The sequence below is a fragment of the Podarcis melisellensis genome (genome assembly GCF_964234715.1).
Source record: "Podarcis melisellensis genome assembly, chromosome: 12".
NCBI lineage: Eukaryota > Metazoa > Chordata > Lepidosauria > Squamata > Lacertidae > Podarcis > Podarcis melisellensis.
The window spans coordinates 47,855,416-47,875,408 of record NC_138544.1 but is presented as its reverse complement, the minus strand read 5'-3'; the positions used below and the strand labels follow the sequence as shown (position 1 = coordinate 47,875,408).

The 19,993-nt window shown below is 43.7% G+C and overlaps 1 long non-coding RNA gene across 6 annotated transcripts in view; it reads left to right on the top strand.

Moving 5' to 3' along the window:
* The first annotated feature begins 5,528 nt into the window (after positions 1 to 5,528).
* LOC309353395 overlaps positions 5,529 to 19,993 on the top strand; it is a 140,749-nt gene continuing 126,284 nt past the window's right edge. For all 6 annotated transcript variants that reach the window (XR_014161793.1, XR_014161794.1, XR_014161795.1 and 3 more), the window contains exons 1-2: positions 5,529 to 5,686; positions 9,390 to 9,479. This is a non-coding gene — a long non-coding RNA (uncharacterized lncRNA). The remainder of the gene's footprint in view (positions 5,687 to 9,389; positions 9,480 to 19,993) is intronic.

Genomic DNA, 19,993 nt, shown 5'->3' with positions numbered 1-19,993 from the left:
ACAAGGTATGTGTGTGTGTGTTGTTTTCTTTTTCTTCATGAAATCCCAAGGCTATACTTTCCCTCAGTGCTACCCTTCAGAATGTCATCTTCTGAGCAGGTGGTTCACTCTTCTTTGATCTTTATAAGCCAGTACAGTGGTACCTCGGGTTAAGACGCTTCAGGTTACAGACTCCGCTAACCCAGAAATAGTACCTCGGGTTAAGAACTTTGCTTCAGGATGAGAACAGAAATCGTGCTCCAACAGTGCGGCCGCAGCAGGAGGCCCCATAGGCTAAAGTGGTGCTTCGGGTTAAGAACAGTTTCAGGTTAAGAACGGACCTCCAGAATGAATTAAGTACTTAACCCAAGGTACCACTGTATTTAACAACCAACAAAACAACAGCTCCAAACTCTACAGTTTCCCACGAAAATTTCCACAGTGCATTTCCTTCCCAAATACCAGAAGCAACAATTTCATGATGCGGTTTCTGAAGAGGCCACTGGAGGGACATATTTACTACGGAAAGGGAGAGAAAATCAGCTGCCTTCAATGCACCCGTGGCGGAAGGGGAGACAGCAAATCCGTCAGTTCTGCTTAAAAGCGGAGAATATAACACAGCCTTGGTTATTAGCTGAATATACACAGGGAGGCAGGAACAAAGGGTAACAGAGCAGTTTATGCATCCTGTATATTGCTAAGGCCCCCAGCCTCGTTTTATGACATTTGCAAGGCAATGCAAGGAAATTGGATTGTTTCTCATAATTTTTAAAGCATTAGCCCCATTTTAATGGGGGGCAAGTTTAATCGCATTTTAGTAGTTTAATGGGCATTGTATTATGGGCTCCATTATTTTCACTTTAATATCTCTACCTGCTCTGAGGTCATGGGATGGGATGGGATAAATTCAAATAAATTGCTCAGCCTCTGTATGGAAGCTGCATCGCTTGACCTCAAAGCCAACCCCTGACTGATCCTAGATGTGTGTTGGGGCATGGTTTGGGGAGCTGGGATTGCAATTTCTCACTGGTAAGGAGAAAGCAAATTAAACATGCCCAGAGAGGCCATTCTCTCATTCGGTCACATATTCTAGACAGGGTTACCAAATGGTCAGAATTTTATCAGCTTGGGTTTCACTCTATTGATCGACTGTTGGAACTAGAGGATGAAAATCCTTCCCCACCCCCAATTAAAAAAACCCCAGCCAAGTCATTTTAACATTTTGGGTGATCTACTTTTGAATTATGGTGCTGAAGGAGACCCATGGACTGCAAGAAGATCAAACCTCTCAATTCTTAAGGAAATCAGCCCTGAGTGCTCACTGGAAGGACAGATCCTGAAGCTGAGGCTACAATACTTCGGCCACCTCATGAGAAGAGAAGACTCCCTGGAAAAGAGCCTGATGTTGGGAAAGATGGAGGGCACAAGGAGAAGGGGACGACAGAGGACGAGATGGGTGGACAGTGTTCTCGAAGCTACCAGCATGAGTTTGACCAAACTGCAGGAGGCAGTGGAAGACAGAAGTGCCTGGCATGCTCTGGTCCATGGGGTCATGAAGAGTCGGACACGACTATACAACTAAACAACAACAACTTTTGGACAATGCATTCAGCCAGACCATGTGTGCGCATTTCCCCCCTGAACATGCCAGCCACTCCAGAGGAGAAACTGAGGCTCACCCTTCCTTTGAGTGACCACTTCATTCTTCAATGAAAATAATACCTACAGCATATCCGAATAGTTTCTGGGAAGGCAAATAATCATTCCCTTCTCAAAGAAAAGACACTCTGCACATCTTCATGGCTATTTCCCCACCTGGGTTTATTTAAAAAATAATAATTGGGAGAAGAACTCTGCTTATACTCAGGGACACTCGCAATTTGTTTTTGCATGTGAAGCTTGGCAAATTTTAGTTCCAAGTGCCCACATGTTGGAAACCAAAGCCCCAGCTCAGTTAAGGACCAGCACTTAAAGTGACAGTATTTCAGAGAGGTAGGATATTATTTTGGCAAACAAGTCATCTTTTGATAATGAAGCTGTATTTCTTGCTGATGTACATTTCCTTTTCTATTTCTCCGTATACCAATAACAAAGGAATATATCAAGTTGTAAATTGTGTAGTTGTTTCTTCCACACAGCGGAATGCACCCACCAAATCTTCATCAATCCTGTATGGCAAAAAAGTAATTTTCTTCACCCTGGAGAGAAGAATTCCTCTGACAAGGACTCCAGCCCTTTTCTTTTTAAAATATGATAGCCAGCCAAATGTGGAAACCTGAAGATAAATATAAAATACTAGTAAATTCAGCTCGCATTTGTGGATACGTGTGCTTGGCTGCTAAGGGAAATCTGTCCAAGACTTTTTCAAGCAACAACAGAACTACCTCAGCCCAAATTTTCACTCCATATGTGGTCTTGGCGACTCCCTGCTTGTGTGGTGTCCTCTAGCTGTCAGCTTCAATTGATAGGTATTAAAATGTCCCATTTTCAGATTTTTCTAGTAAACAAGGGGGCTTGAATTAAACGTGTACCAAATTTCAACTTTACAGGTGACAGGGAAGTACCCCTGTAGGGGTAGAGTACAGGAGAGGTGTTGAAACACTCCATTATCACCCCCTTCCTTGGTAATTAAGGTTTATTGGATTGTATACAGATGTTGACTTGATGTTGGCTGGAAGAGGTGATTTTTAGCAGATAAATAGTAGGAGATGCATTTTCCTCCCATGAAATGGGTTGGGTGGTTTTTGTGCTGTGCCACACAGAGCCTCCTTACTTCCTCTTGACACCTGGGAACCAACCTGTGGCTGCTTTGGCTCCTAGTGGGCAGGTGGACCAGCAGAAGGATGTCTATTGCCAGAGGGAAAAGTCCTCCTGAATTCAACAGTGCTCACTTCCAGTTTAAGCAGCATTGGGATTGCAGCCTCAGTTCCTACTAACTTTAGCTGGATCATAACCTCATTTCCTGAAGTGCTTCAGTATCTATCAAGGACATCACTTGCTGTGCTGGTATAAATTTAAAGTAGGAAGCTGCCTTCTGCTAGGTCAACTGGTTTGTCCATCTGGCCCCTGTATAGTCTACTCTGACTGGCAGCAGCAGCAGCTGCCGGACAGAGAAAGGTCTTTCACACCACCTGCTACAAGTAGGGGAGTCTGGTCCATTGGGGTGAATGGGGAACTGCCCCACCAACCACAGTTGCCCCCACCTGCCTGCCTGCTTACTTCCATCCAGTGCAGGGGGATGGCATTAGATGCCAGCTTCCTTCTCCATAGTCTCAGTGTTGCCCCTGTAGAACCGAGTTCAGGGAAAAGTACAGTATGGGGACAAAGTTAGAATGTCTGGTATTGGCTCTGGCGCCACCTACTGCTGGGCTCCCTGCATTCCACCCTATCAGACCCAATGGGCACCACTGGACCCAAGACATTCTATATGCAAAGCTTGTGCCCAGCTACTGAGTGACAGTCCCTTGCCTATGAATGGGTTGTGCCAAATGCTATAATACCATTGCATCCCCAACCATACATTATTCCAGTGCTGCAGGCAAACACACCAGTGCAAATATTTACAATTGGGATGTCAGATTAGAATTAATGTTTGATGATGATGATTATTATTATTATTATTATTATTATTATTATTATTACCACTATAAATTGTCTTGCTTGATTTCCCCGTTCAGTGGCCATTATTTCCTCCAAACCAAAGCTCTAAACCTGTATGCACAGGTTTCTATTTATCACAGCTAGTTAAGGCTGAGCTTGGATTAAGAAATGTTTCAAATGCCAGTTCATTAAATTAAATTGTATAAAGGCAAATTGTACTCTTTAGTGAGCAGGTCTTCTCCCAGATGAATATGCACCAAATTGCAATGTAAAATATTAATTTCTTCTTTATACTTGCTTTTAGGAATGCTGTAGCCGGTTCCGGTGAAAAGCTCCAATTTTCTAATTTGATGTGAATGTTAACACTGAAATCGTAAAGTAGAATTTCTTTTGCTCTCCAAGGAATGACTAAAGACTGAGCCCATATTTAATTTGCATAGTATATTACCGATTAATATATTTAAAAAAAAATATCCTTCTTGATTTACGCTTCATTTTCATTCTCCGCTTTCCAGTGAAAAGCTCACACACTGAAAATGGGAAATTTTGAGCAGGGTAGCTAAAGCAGTGGGGCTAACAGGGGACGTAAAGGAGTGAGATATATTAGATCAATGGAAGAGGTCAGAAGACAACGCTTGGAGACTGTGGCCTATGGAGGTGAGTGGATTAGGGCTACAGTTCTATGCATACTAACCTGGGAATAAGTCTCATTGAGCTCACGAGAGGGAAAAGAGCCACATGCAACTCGTACCTGCATACTCATGAGATTAATTGAGTTCAGTGGGGCCTACTCCCAGGTAAATGGGTACAGGATTGCAGCCGAAATGTGTTAAATCTAGACCTTGAGCACCTCTTGTGCTTTTAAGAGTTAGACAGAAGGGATGATTTTGCCATCCACCCTGAATTGTGAATCTTAAAAGAGCCTGTGAGATGCCAAATTTCATATATTGATTTGAATGAAAGAGACGGTTCTTTGGCTGCAAGCCTTTAGCATGCTGTACTTTTCGTATTCTAAAGGCTGGAGAGAAATTCCATTTCCTCTGATGATAAAACTTCTGCGAGATTCAGAGCATTAAAGAGGATACAGCAAGGAAAACAAGACAGACAGACACACACCATGACTGACAAGGCAGTTTCCCATTAAATCTACAGACAATTTCTTTATCAGGCAGCTAAGATGACATAGGTAATTTTGAGCCAATGCACCACCTGCAAATGGTGAAAAAGAACATCCACAAAATAAAGCTGTGAATTTTTTTTTTAAGAGCTCATTTTTCCTTTTATCTTTTGGGGTTTTGGAGTGGGTGGTGGACTTTTTTTTTTTGCACCTTTAAGATGCATTCCAATCACATTCCCCAATATCTATTTGTCGCCAAGATAACTAAAGCATCAAATGAAAACTGTGAATGTGATGGCTTATCTCAAATCTTGCATTTCTAGGCTCTGAGCCCTCCCCCTCCATCCTAAGACTTGCGATAAAAATCGCCAGGCCCGGAAAACTTGATAAAGTTGCAACCTAACAGCAGAATATTACATGTGGGAGCGATGGATAATTCAGCCTGCAATCAGCAGTTCAGCTTTGCTCCACAGTAGTCCAACTGAAATTCACATGGACTGGGGCTTTTTGCTGCAGAAAGGACTATACTGAGGAAAATCAAGTGCAGGTGTGAGACGTTATTTAGATCAGGGACAGGGGATTTTTGGGTCCTGCAGGTGTTACTGGTGCACCAGCTGAGCCAATCTGGCAATCCCATGCCTGCTGCCTTGTACCTCACTGTGTGAGATTAGCAGACAAACCTAACAAATGCATATTCTTGCTAGTTAACATGAGAAGAGGCTAATTCCACAGAGCTGATAGGCGGATACTCAGACCACAGAAATACAAGTGGTGGAGAGGGCTCTGTGTGACGTCATTTCCCTCCTTTCCTGGAGAGGAAGGAGTATGTAGCACTTCCTGTTCCTCTCTCTCTCTTCCTTTGACCAACTTTGGATGCAGATCTCTACTTGCTCCAGCATTAGGCAAATGGACCTGGAATTGGTTATCCTGTAAATATAGGTATTTTGCCTGCATGGCTGCCATTGCTGTGAACCAATGCACGATTGCAAAGTAAGTAAATCTTATTTTTTAAGCTTCCTTCCCAGGTTGTTGCCTGATTCTTTGTTAAGCAGGGTAGACGGGGGGAAAGCCATCTTACTTTGTTGCTGGACTTGCTGAAAACAAGCAGCTTAATTCCTATGCTTTTAATTTTGCTACCAGGGTGAGATTTTAAAACTCTGTTCAACCCATAGTAAAAGTGACAAGTCAGACACTCTCCTCCCAAACTATAAACTTCTCCCTCAGCCAGGAAGAAAGGGACAAATAGTTTCAGCAACATCGCAGGATGAGTGTTTTCATTTGCAGCCATTTTCTTAACAAACACTGAGCTTTGTGTAAGAGCGGTTGTACCCATTACACCAAATGGAAGGGTATCTAGAGTTCTGGGCTATACGCCTTAAGATTGAAAAAAAATATTTGAATTCTCCCTGGTCACTCTGCCGCCACATTCCATGCAGAATACCTGACAGTTTCTAAAAGGTTTTGAGAAGGGGTCATAGCTTGGTGGAAATAGAGGACACACATGTGCATGGAGAAAGCCCCAGGCCTAATTCCTGGCATTGCCAGGTAGGCTTGGGAAATGACTCTCTTCTGATGCTGCCAGTCTGTGTAGACAGTTCTGGACTCAATGGCCTGACTTGGAGGCAGCTTCAGGTGTTCTCCCTGAGACCTCAGAACTATGTCAATATCTAATTATGACATAATTAGGAACAGGCATGGCCAAACTTGGCCCTCCTGCTGTTTTGGGACTACAATTCCCATCATCCCCGATCACTGGTCCTGTTAGCTAGGGAGGATGGGAGTTGTAGGGCCAAGTTTAGCCATGCCTGATTTAGAAATAAAAGAGCCAGGACAGGGTGGTGACTGGTGTTGGATTAACACTGCAGAGAGGCTCTAATCTCTCTTCAGACACACCATGCTGAGCTCCTTGTGGAAAGGCTGGAGTATAAATTTTAACAACAACAACAAATTCTTGCGAATAATTTTATTAACCTCTGGCACACCCAGTTATCCTAATCTCCAATGAATGTTTGCTTTAAATCTCCAAGGTGGTGCTTTCTTTTCATCTGAACATGTTACAATCTAAGAGGAGGCAGGCAAGTACGTCTTATTTGCCTAGTGTAGTCTATAGTCCTTCTCCTGATATTAGCTTTACCTATACTGGAATACTTTGTATGTGTCAGTGGTTTAGGGACAATTTGCATACAGTGGTACCTCAGGTTAAGAACTTAATTCGTTCCAGAGGTCCGTACTTAACCTAAAACTGTTCTTAACCTGAAGCACCACTTTAGCTAATGGGGCCTCCTGCTGCTGCTGCTGCGCCGCTGGAGCAAAATTTCTGTTCTCATCCTGAAGCAAAGTTCTTAACCTGAAGCACTATTTCTGGGTTAACGGAGTCTGTAACCTGAAGCGTATGTAACACAAAGTGCCCTCCATGGGTGGAATGTGCACTTTAGAATTCCCCTGTGACGTTTGAGGTTCTGGGGCAGGCAAGTCAACAACAGCAGAGGTTGGATGGCCATCTGTCATGGATGCTTTAGTTGAGAGTTGCATTTCAGGGTGTTGGACTAAATGACCCTCAGTATGTGTTCCATCTCTACAATTCTATGATTCAGTGATCATAAATAATCCTTGAAGGAAGAACGTGTGAACCGTCCCTGGACTAGGATGACCGTCAAAGTACTTCCCCAACTAGAATGCCTTTAGTTCTATATAAAGCGCATCTTCCTCAACATCTTAGGGCCTCCTTCCTTGAGAGCTGTTCAGCTTTAATGCCCTCCTTCAATGTCCATTACCTGATAACATTTATTCTTCAGTGACAAACACCGTTAAACCGGAAGACAGCGAAAGAAACCAAGGGATCTATTAAGGAGGCAATGTTATGTGTGATTATTCTTGGGTATTCTTTTTCTGACTGCTATAAACGGGTGACAGAAACGTCTTTTTGCGGCTGTCTCCCCATTGTCACGTTCCCCTCTTCGTCTTTCCTCTTTGTGGGGATAAAGATGCCTTGTGTGATGTAGGCTGCTGCGAGTTCAGGAGCAAGAGACTTATGTTGCTTTAGTCCATGAATCACAGCTCTTGTGCCTTTCCCCCACTCATAAAGAATAGGGTTTTTATTATGACTATTTTTTCCTCCCTGTGAAGCAAAGCTTTTTATATCAAACAGTATTTTCAAGATGAATGAGATTGTTCGGGCAGTGGTAATAACGGCAAGGCTTTCTTGCTTTGGGGTTCATTTTTTGCTTCACGATTACCCGCCTGAAATGGGCACCAGCCATATTTTGCAGGAGAGCCACAATTCTGAGGCTGGCACCACTGCCCTCATTAAGGTCAGTTGATCATCCTTGCCTCAAGGAAATGGGAGGGAAAACCCCAACAAGAGATGGGTCACTGTACACGATGGACTCAGCGATGAATGTGGCCGGATAGAGAATCTTAGCTTTGTTGGGTAAGTTGGTCCGTGCAGACAAGTCTATCAACGAGAAATGTGTCATATACAGATTTCTGTTTAGTAGACCTTTCTGTCTCGGGCTTCTCGTTTATCATTGTCTCCCTGACAGGAGCTCTGCCCTGTTATCCTGACTTGTATGTCATTTATCAGTGTTAGGTACAACAAAAGAACATCCCTTTAAACCCTCTTTAACTTTTCACATGCTTCTACTGTTGAATAATGGTAGCTGTCGCCATTGGCCCAAATATCCCGTTTTGTTGCTTTTCCTTTCAATTCTGTTAGCTGCACAATAATGGGCTGAAATGGCTATAAGAGCTCTTGGAAAGCTAGCACATATATATGTATATTTCTGCATGAGTCATATACCCTCCCCCAGTTTTCTTTTTTAAACTTAAAAAAATAAATGCAGGAGGACAGTATTCTTGCCAGAAAGGAATATTTTGTAGGCCCACCTAGAGTTGGCTATAAATATCACTTATAAGGCACATTAGTATTCATTACCACAACAGGGCTAAATGGTTTTTAAGCAAGTAAGCACTGGATTAAACAAATATTTGTACTTTAGTAGGACTGTGGAATGAATATTTGACATGCTGCAGCGGAATTATCGTGCGAGAAAATTCAGGTGGAATTCTTTTCAGGTATTGCACTTGCTCACAACTTGGGCTTGTACTTTGGAGTTTTGTTTTTCACCTCGAAAGGCTTGGTAACAGAGTTTTTACTTTACAGTAGCATTCAGACTCAAAAGGCAAAATTGCGACAGAAAACGGCCCCTTAAAAAACAACAACCCACCAATCACCTTCATTAAAGCATCATTCTTCCCTCTCCCTGCCAGAGATTTCTTACATGCTAGCCATGTTTTACATCCACCTGTTATTCATATACTCCCGGGGCAGTATTTTAGAAAATGGAATTATCCCTAGTTTTACCTGTTAGCATGCTGGGGAAATGTGTGCTAATTCTCAGCACTAAAAGCACTACCTCTGTCTGCTCCCTCTTTTGGGCTGAGAACACTCCTTTGCATTTAATTCCTGCTATTTTGAACAGAATAGTAAAGTACTGTATTTTTAACACTCACTTTTTTCCTCCTAAAAAGTAAGGGGAAATGTCTGTGCGTGTTATGGAGGGAATGCCTATGGGTGGCATGCCTACAGATTTTCCTCCTCTAAAAACTACGTGTGTGTTATGGTCGGGTGCGTGTTATAGAGCGAAAAATACGGTACTTTGCTCTCTTCCTCTCTGTGTGCGTGCACACACAGGCCTGAAAACACAGATGGAGAGTCGCCAGCTTTACAACTGGACTTTGCAGTTGTGCCTTTCACAGGAGATTAATTTGAAGCCATTAGCAGGTGATAATGTTTATCTCCATCCCATGATAAGCTTTTTTTTTTTAAAAAAAATATTATTCAAAATTAAAACAAAACATATTATCCAGAAACATATCATCCTTATTTCCTCCCATTTTTGCTGACATGTAGAACAGGGGTCAGCAAACTTTTTCAGCAGGGGGCCGGTCCACTGTCCCTCAGACCTTGTGGGGGGCCGGACTATATTTTGAAAAAGAAAAGGAAAAAAATGAATTCCTATGCCCCACAAATAACCCAGGGATGCATTTTAATAAAAGCACACATTCTACTCATGTAAAAACACGCTGATTCCTGGACGGTCCACGGGCCGGATTTAGAAGGCGATTGGGCCGGATCCGGCCCCCGGGCCTTAGTTTGCCTACCCATGACGTAGAAGTATGAGAGTGGGGCACTCGCTTTGGAGCACTCCACTTGCTTGGAGATGATCTAAAATGAGGAGGAAGGCAGAGGTCCGCCATCTTTCTTCCCAGCTCTATTGGTATGTTTGGAGCATGGATGAAGGAACCTGTGACCCTCTCGATATTGTTTGACTCCAACTCCCATCAGCACCAGCCAGCATGGCCACTGGACAGGGATGACTGGAGTTGTAGTCCCTCAATATCTGGTGGGCCACAGGGCAGCCACCCTGGCCTAGCAACTACCTTCGTGGTTTGTTCATGGAATATAGATAAATATACAGTAATACCGCAGTCTTCTTTAACAGCTTGAGAAAACAGGGTCAGGCGAAGCGTGGAGAACAGTAGTTTTGCTCCATGGGGAAAGCATTGTTCTGTCTATTGCTAGCTTTAGACTTTTGTAGTGGAATGACTGATGACAGTGAGGTTCTCTGCTTGGGATGGAGCAACAAAATGATTATTTACATGGACAGGCTTAGCCTGGCTGCTAGCCTTGCAGCACTCCCACCCTTTTTTTGAAGTACTGGAAATCTTTTGAGAGCAGAATAATGATAGTGTTACTCTTAATGTATACTGGTTGGGACCAAGATATATATACATTATGTATTTTTGTAAACCACCCTGGAAGCTCTGCTGAAGGCCAATATGGAAATCTCTAAAATATATGTATGTGTATTAAAGTGTTGTGATGAATTCAGTTTTGGAGTAAACCAAGCAGCTATATTTCCCAGTGTGGCTTTCTGGAACAGAGCGCTTTGGGGGCTTTCAGAGCATCAATAGGAAAGGAAGGGTTGCTTCTGTGGGCAGGTTCTGAGTCAGTGTTTCCCAAACTTGGGTCTCCAGCTGGTTTTGGACTAAAATTCCCATCATCCCGGACCATGGGCCTTGCTAGCTAGGGATGATGAATTGTATTCCAAAAACAGCTGCAGACCCAAGTTTGGGAAACCCTGTTCTAATTCTCACTTTCTTGCAGGCATTGGCTGCAAGATAGGTTTCTCCTGCCTTCAGCCAGTGCTTGCAAAATGCTGTCTTCTTTCTCCTCTCTCTGCCATCTCTGTGCTCAGAGCCCTTGTGCTATGGTTCCTTAGTACCTGACAGTAAGGGATTTCAGCAGGTGGGTGGGACAACCCACCTGCCAATTATGTGATGTTGTAATGAGGTCAGTGATAGATAGGTGGGTTTCCCCACTCAGCTGTCAAATTTGGCCAGTACAGTGGTACCTCGGGTTAAGTACTTAATTAGATCCGGAGGTCCATTCTTAACCTGAAGCACCACTTTAGCTAATGGGGCTTCCCGCTGCCACCGCGCCGCCGGAGCATGATTTCTGTTCTTATCCTGAAGCAAAGTTCTTAACCTGAAGCTCTATTTCTGGGTTAGTGGAATCTGTAACCTGAAGCGTATGTAACCTGAAGCGTATGTAACCCGAGGTACCACTGTATAAATCCACCACTAATGCTAATAGGACAACGGGGTCATTAGCTATTGAAACTCTTTTTGGTGTTGTTGTTGTTGCTGTTGTTACTCACTCACTCACTCTGGTTTTTAAAAAGATGTAAGTTCCTTTGGGTGGGCTTGGAATCAATTTTCATTTAAAGGTAAACCTACGTTATTTGAATGGCTTGAAACTACAGAGGTACCTCAGTTTACGAACGATTTGGTTTACAAACTCCGCAAAACCGGAAATAGTGTCTTGGTTTGAGAACTTTACCTTGGTCTAAGAACGGAATCCGAATGGTGGAAGGGCACTGGTGGCGGGAGGCCTCATTAGGGAAAGCGTGTCTCGGCTTAAGAACGGTTTCGGTTTAAGAACGGATTAAGTTTGTAAACCGAGGTACCACTATATGCATGAACCGAAATGTGCACATCCTTTGAAATACTCACTTCTCTTGATTTCACAATGCAGTTCTGCAACCAAGTAATGCATGCCAAAAGGCATGCAACAGGATAAATATCAGTAAAAAAAATAAAAATGCCTTATATTAGGGAAAACTGCTTGAAGAAAAATGTATATTAGGAGTAATTTGTACTCAAGTATCATTAGTTTTCATGAGAACTTTTTAAAAAACCTCACAATTTTATGTGAAAATGTAGAGAGCTGAACTTAAGACTGAAAAAACAAAAAACCAGAATTGACAGATTTGCCAATCCCTAGTGTATGAACATAGGTAAAAAAGGTAAAGGACCCCTGGATGGTTAAGTCCAGTCAAAGACGACTATGGCGTTGCAGTGCTCACCTTGTTTCAGGCCAAGGGAGCCAGCATTTGTCCACAGACAGCTTTTTGGGTCATGACTAAATCGCTTCTGGCACAACGGAACACCATGACACAAGCCAGAGCGCATGGAAACGCCATTTATCTTCCCGCTGCAGCGGTACCTATTTATCTACTTGCACTGGCATGCTTTTGAATTGCTAGATTGGCAGAAGCTGGGACAGAGCAACGGGAGCTCACTCCATCACGGGGATTTGAACCACAAACTTTTCGATCTGCAAGCCCAAGAGGCTTAGTGGTTTAGACAACAGCGCCACCCATGTCCCTGTATGAGCATAACAATAAAATTTAGTATAGGTCCCCTATATGTGTTTTAATTCAGCACAGAAATCCAGAAGTACAGGTCTTTGCACATTTAGCCATCCTCCTCCTTCCAGAAACACAGGACGACATATTCTCTCCATCTCCCTCTTTCCTTTAAAGTTGCTTTCTTTTGAGTTGCAGCTGTGAGTGGGAGCAGCTAGAAGCATCACCGAAACAGGAGTGGGCAAGCAACTTTAATTAAACACCACTAGGCTGGAGTGCTGGGTTTTGTTATTCATGGGGCTTTTATATTATGCATTTTCATTTCGCCTACAAAGAAATAAGGTGCACACCAAAATAGACGGAAAGAACATTGAAGGTTATGAACCAAGCCAATTAAAACCAAAGTGAGGAAATTCAGACATTTAAAAAACTAACAAGTACTTTTCATCTTTAAAGTGCTCTATGAGCTCTAGCTAATTATGCCTGGTCATGTTTCCTACCAGGGTGGAGAAATGCTGTCTTAAAGCAAGGGCAGCTTGAGCACATTTTTGCTGCTTCTGATATCCCAGGACAATGGCTCCCAAACTCCCTTCAATCTCATGTTTTCGTTTTTCGTATTCAAGGGGCAAATTGGAGGCTGAAGGTGGAAAAAAGGAAGCCAAGTAATTGTAGTAAAATCAGGAGATTTTGATTCAGCCCTTTTCTTGGAATGCTAGTAACAGCAATGCATCATTCCTTAGGAAAATCGATGATCCATTAGTACTCCAAAATCCACAAATACTTCAAAATTGGGGTGGACTGAATGATGGAGCAAACCTTGTTTCCATACTACTGGACTACTGCAATGCGTTCCATGTGGGGCTACTTTTGAAGGTGGCCCAGAAACAACAACTAATCCAGAATGCGGCAGCTAGACTGGTGACTGGGAGCAGCAACCAAGACCACATAACACTGGTCTTGAAAGACCTACATTGGCTCCCAGTACGTTTCTGAGCACAATTCAAAGTGTTGGTACTGACCTTTAAAGCCCTAAACGGCCTTGGCTCAGTATACCAGAAGGAGCGTCTCTACCCACATCGTTCTGCCCAGACACTGAGGTCCAGCGCTGAGGACCTTCTGGCGGTTCCCTCACTGTGAGAAGCCAAGTTACAGGGAGGGCCTTCTCTGTAGTGGCACCCACCCTGTGGAGCGCCCTCCCACCAGATGTCAAAGAGAACAATAATTACCAGACTTTTAGAAGACATTTGAAGGCAGCCCTATTTAGGGAAGCTTTAAGTGTTTGATGGACTACTGTTTGTTGGAAGCCACCCAGAGTGGCTGGGGAAACCCAGCCAGATGGACGGGGTATAAATAATAAATTATTATTATTATATGGTCTGCATCTTATGACAACTTCAATCCATTTTTTTTTGTTCTTTCTTGAATACCCCGCTTTCTCCTTCCCCCTTGCATTACTTAACATACAGACTGATGAAGAATTCTGGAGAACTTGAATGCTGGCTCACTGCTTTGGAACTTTGTGCTTGATCCTAAGCAAGGCATTGCCCAACGCTGTGCAAGGGCGAAACTAAGCTTTATTTCACCCGGGTCAAAGACCCAGTTTGGCAAACTCCCACGCGCATTTGCGTACAGGCACACATAGGCTGGTGCATCAGTAGCTGCCCTCAGGTGGCTTCACCCAAGGCCAACCCCCCCCCCCCGGCTAGACCCACCCCTCTGTAGCTATATGACTGTGCTGTGTTTTAGATTTTGTTTCTTACAGCTTCAGTGCAGCTTTATTTTGTTTGTTTTTCGGTGAGCTCATACATGATGCAAACAATTGCATTCTTCTGTTTTCTGTTCCTTGCACCTGGAAACATCCACCCTATTTGAAAGGTTGCTAAGGGTGATTGCCAGTTGCATTTGGCCTATCTAATGCTTGAGAGCTCAGGTGCCTTTTCCCCCTTGAACTGAAGTCTGTGCTAAGAGAAGGCCCATTTTGTCTTCCTTTTTACCCTGGTTCCTTTTTGCGGGAGAGTGGGGTTGGAAGAAAGAGAATTGCAGCTTGCTTTAGACCAACTTTCTCCAAGCTCGCTGTGCAAAAATGTTGGTTCAGTTGCACAGCAGTCTTGACTCCATCATTTTTTTTTCAAAATAATGACCTCATAACAGTAGTATGTGGCCTCGTATTGACATTTGGAATGCATATAGGAGCATGCTGTTTATTGGATCGAGCTATCCACAGTTGTACTGTTCTGACCTTGAATTTTTCAATTGCATTTAAGTGCTCTAAGGAAGGCATGGGGAGAGGACTTCTGGCCCTCCAGATGCTGCTGAACTACAACTTCCATCAGGCCCAGAAAGCATGCCCAATGGCCAGGGATGATGGGAGTTGTAGCTCAACAACATCTGGAGGGCCAAAAGTTCCTCACACCTGCTCTAAAGCAACTATTTGGATATGGACATCTCTAAGAGGATAAGTTGGGTGGTGCTGTGGGTTAAACCACAGAGCCTAGGACTTGACGATCAGAAGGTCAGCAGTTCGAATCCCCCGACGGGGTGAGTTCCTGTTGCTTGGTCCCTGCTCCTGCCAACCTAGCAGTTCAAAGGCACGTCAAAGTGCAAGTAGATAAATAGGTACCGCTGCAGTGGGAAGGTAAACGGCGTTTCCGTGTGCTGCTCCGGTTCACCAGAAGCAGCTTAGTCATGCTGGCTACTGGACCCAATAAAGCGAGATGAGCGCCACAACCCCAGAGTCGGCCACGACTGGACCTAATGGTCAGGGGTCCCTTTACCCTTTACTTTTAAGAGGATAAGTAGAGTGTTGGTAGCCAATTGGTGGCATGGTTGCCCCAAGTAGCAGGAATCCTGGAAATTTGCAGCATTCCTAAGTAGGACGACACCCCCTCCCCCAGGCCTAGGGGATAGCTGAGTGTGTGTGTGTGTGTGTGTTTGAGAGAGAGAGAGAGAGAGAGAGAGAGAGAGAGAGAGAGAGAGAGAGAGAGAGAGAGACTTGCTGTAGGTATACCATGAAGTATGTGCTAGAGAGATACTGTCTCTTATTTGACTTGGGGAATGTTTGCTAGAAAATCTTTGGTCAGCACTGCTGTGGCAACTAGTGTAGTACAATGGAGCAAAACTGGAGGTGTGAGCTAAGGGGTTCCTGGTTCAAACTTCCATCACAGAACTGTACATGCATGCATTGAAGAGGAGTGGGATTGTGGCAGCAGCTGTAATCTATCCTTATTCATTTAAAGTTCTGATATGAGGTTCTGTGCATACAGCAGGGCATGCACAGTGCTCTTGCTGCTAAGTGTTTGGGAACTGGGGAGAAAACCCGGTTCCTGACCTCCATTTTTAGGGCTGGAGTGCTACTGCCCAGTGCTACTGCCCAGCTAACTGGAAACATTGCCCAAACCTGAATTTTGTTTCTGAGCTGTCATGAGATGTTAGCAATGCTGAGGACCAGAACCTTGCTGTTAAAATGTAAATAGAAATCATTAGGATGGCTGTTTCTGCATCTAGTAGCAGATTATATGAACAGAATGCTCATGGTACCAAGCATATTGCTACTTCCTCATGATGGATGCTTGATGCAAGACTGATATAACCTGCTCTGTTCACTTTTGCACTGAATAAGCTGTGGGACAGGATCTTCCTCTTCACCGCCTCCTCAATCACCTCCCTGTTGGCAAAATATTCTTGCACCCCAGCCCAGTCTCCGAATGTTGCAGGATTTCAGGAGTCCCGGGGCTTATGCAGGGTTGGTGTTTCCCTTTGGGAATAGGGCACAGGGGAGACTGCAGTGTCTTTGTGATGTATGGTGTATTTATACACACCGTATTTTTTGCTCTATAAGATGCACCAGACCACAAGACGCACCTAGTTTTTGGAGGATGAAAACAAGAAAAAAACTATTCTGAATCTCAGAAGCCAGAACAGCAAGAGGGTTCGCTGCGCAGTGAAAGCAGCGATCCCTCTTGCTGTTCTGGCTTCTGGGATAGCTGCACATTCACTCCATAAGACGCACACACATTTCCCCTTACTTTTTAGAAGGGAAAAAGTGAGCTTTATAGAGCAAAAAATACTGTGTATACAACCTGAGGCTACGATGGAGGGGTTCACAGCATTAACACCCCGAGAGGGTCTTGTTTCATGGTTGCAGCCTTGGATTCAAACAGAAATGAAACATCACGCTCGCTCTGTCTGACTTTCCAGTCTGTAGCTTTTTCTCTAGGTTGCATCACAGCCAACTCTGTTCTTCCTCCCAGGTTTTGTCCTACCAACTGTCTAAAAATTGGAGGAGGGACCCCACTCCATTTCCGGTCTGGCCCAGAGCCCCCTTTCCTTTGCTGTCTTAATGGCCCATCACCCAGGCGATTACCTCAACGCAGGGAGCTTGCCCGGCTTTAAGCTTTAACACTTCCTAGGATTATAGGTGTCAGGCACCCACAAACTCATAACAATATAATGCACTATAAAGTCTACCCCAGCCTCCTTAGCTGCCTGTGTTGCACTTAGTCTGGCGTAGTAAATTATTCAGCAAATATTTTGCTTTTCAAATTTACCCTGCATATCAAAAGGATGTGTTTAACTGATAAAAGCCTAACAGCTCCTTTGGAGTCAATTATCAGTGATGTACAAAGTATTTTCCAAATTACTACATGAGCCATAATGCATCCGAGGGATGCCTCTAATCTCTCTGTTGTTGGAAATCCACTTTGAATTGAATTGCCTAAATATGGATTGACCAGGGTGATAGCTTGCTCTGTAAATGGGCAGGATGTGCTCGTACCGAAATGCACAATCAAATAGGGGGCCATATTGTGTTATTCTGTGCTGTTATGGTCTATTAGGTAAATATTATCTTCCTTGTGGATTTGTTGTAGCTATACTGTATACACAGTTACCCGATAAGCCATATGGTCTTTCAGATAAATAAAATGTGTTTCTGGAAATTAGAAAGCGATGCAGCCCCAAAGCTGAATTGATCTCCTTAAGCCATAATGGCGCCAAGGAAGCCATTGGTGTAAAATACAATATTAGAAGAAGAAGAAACTCAACCCAACATTGCTATGCATTTTTACATGACCCTAAAATAGGTGTCTTTATTGTTCTTTCTGTGGGCTTCAAAATTAATCTGCTCCCAGTAAACAGATCACTAGCACACTGAGGGTTTGAACAGCATTAAGGTATTTGAAGAATACAGTGGTACCTCGCAAGACGAATGCCTCGGAAGACGAAAAACTCGCAAGACGAAAGAGTTTTTCGTTTTTTGAGTTGCTTCGCAAGACGATTTTCCCTATGGGCTTGCTTTGCAAGACAAAACGTCTTGCGAGTTTGTTTCCTTTTTCTTAAAACCGTTAATACCAGGGTGCATCCGTGCTTCGCAAGACGAAAAATCCGCAAGACGAAGAAACTCGCAGAACGAATTAATTTCGTCTTGCGAGGTACCACTGTAGTTTAATTTTATTTAATAGCTTTATTACAGGGCGTGCAGAACGGTGGCATGATACATTGCAATGGGAAGTACGGTATTGTTGCTTTACTAAATGATAAAAAATGTGTAGGTTGTACCCAACTAAGTTATACTCAGAGTAGACCCACTGAAATTAAGCTAGTCATATTCATTGATTTCAGTGGGTCTACTCTGAGTACATGGTCGTAACCAGTATTTATGTTGGGGGGGCAGAGTCCCACCTAATCTGTTCCAGAACCGAACTACCGAGCTGCCAGTTGCGTTCCTTGAATGCGCCACAACATCACCCAAGCATTTCAGTTTCCAATATTCTGATTATTCCTACATTTAGTTAAATATTTTTTATTTATTTATTTGATGCTGGGGGGTAGGCAGCTGCCCCCTGGCTGCCCCCATGTGTGAGTATGACCAACGCTTAATGCAACTCTGTGTTAGGATAAATTTTGTTGTTGTTTAGTCGTTTAGTCGTGTCCGACTCTTCGTGACCGCATGGACCAGAGCACGCCAGGCACTTCTGTCTTCCACTGCCTCCCGCAGTTTGGTCAGACTTATGCTGGTAGCTTCGCGAACACTGTCCAACCATCTCATCCTCTGTCGTCCCCTTCTCCTTGTGCCCTCCATCTTTCCCAACATCAGGGTCTTTTCCAGGGAGTCTTCTCTTCTCATGAGGTGGTCAAAGTATCAAAGCCTCAGCTTCAGGATCTGTCCTTCCAGTGAGCACTCAGGGCTGATTTCCTTCAGAATGGAGAGGTTTGATCTTCTTGCAGTCCATGGGACTCTCAAGAGTCTCCTCCAGCACCATAATTCAAAAGCATCAATTCTTCGGCGATTAGCCTTCTTTATGATCCAGCTCTCACTTCCATACATCACTACTGGGAAAACCATAGCTTTTACTATATGGACCTTTGTTGGCAAGGTGATGTCTCTACTTTTAAAGATGCTGTCTAGGTTTGTCTAAATAAATTAGATACCTCTTATAAATCAAGTTACATAAGCCTCATTATGGGGAGCAATTTATTCTATGAAGTTGCTTTTAGACCACATTGGACGGTTTGCTCACTGAGTCTGCTGTCATCCACCTCGGCTGCTACAGGATCTCAGACAAGAGAAAGTTATTTTCCATTTGCCACTATTTTATTATTTTGAAAACCACCACCACACACAGGGGATTGAACCTGCGGACTTCTGGGTGCAGATAAGTGCTCTGCTGCTGAGCTATGTTCTTTCTCCAGCTAATGTTCCTCCTTCTTATGAGGAGGAGCAAAGGGCAATGTATATCATCAAAGCCCTGCTCTTTTACAAGTGGAATACTTCTTGGCTTCGTTCTGGTTTCTGTGATATTGCCAGGTATTGACCTGGTACATTCACCTTAAAGACTATATATATATATATATATATATATATATATATATATATATATATGAGAAAGTTCTCCAGTGCTCTCTTTTGGGGATTTTGAAGGAATCATGCAATGCAGGTAGTAGTTCTGACTATGGATTAATTTTAGAAGCTGCAGAAGGGAAAATGTTCCCCAACCCTGTCCTAAGGAATACAGTGGTACCTCGGGTTACATACGCTTCAGGTTACATACGCTTCAGGTTACAGACTCCACTAACCCAGAAATAGTACCTCAGGTTAAGAACTTTGCTTCAGGATGAGAACAGAAATCATGCAGCGGCAGAGGGAGGCCCCATTAGCTAAAGTGGTCCTTCAGGTTAAGAACAGTTTCAGGTTAAGAACGGACCTCCGGAATGAATAACAGTGGTACCTCAGCTTACAGACTCCGCTAACCCAGAAATAGTGCTTCAGGTTAAGAACTTTGCTTCAGGATGAGAACAGAAATCGTGCTGTGGTGGCACGGCGGCAGCGGGAGGCCCCATTAGCTAAAATGGTGCTTCAGGTGCTTCAGAGCGAATTAAGTACTTAACCCGAGGTACCACTGTAAGTACTTAACCCGAGGTACCACTGTACTTGGTTATTTCAAGTACATCTTCGAATCACAGAATTGTAGAGTTGGAAGGGACGAGGATCATCTAGTAGTCCAACACTGTGCAATGTAGGAATATTTTGCCTAACATGGGGCTCAAACGCACTATCCTGAGATTAAGAGTCTCATGCGCTGCCGAG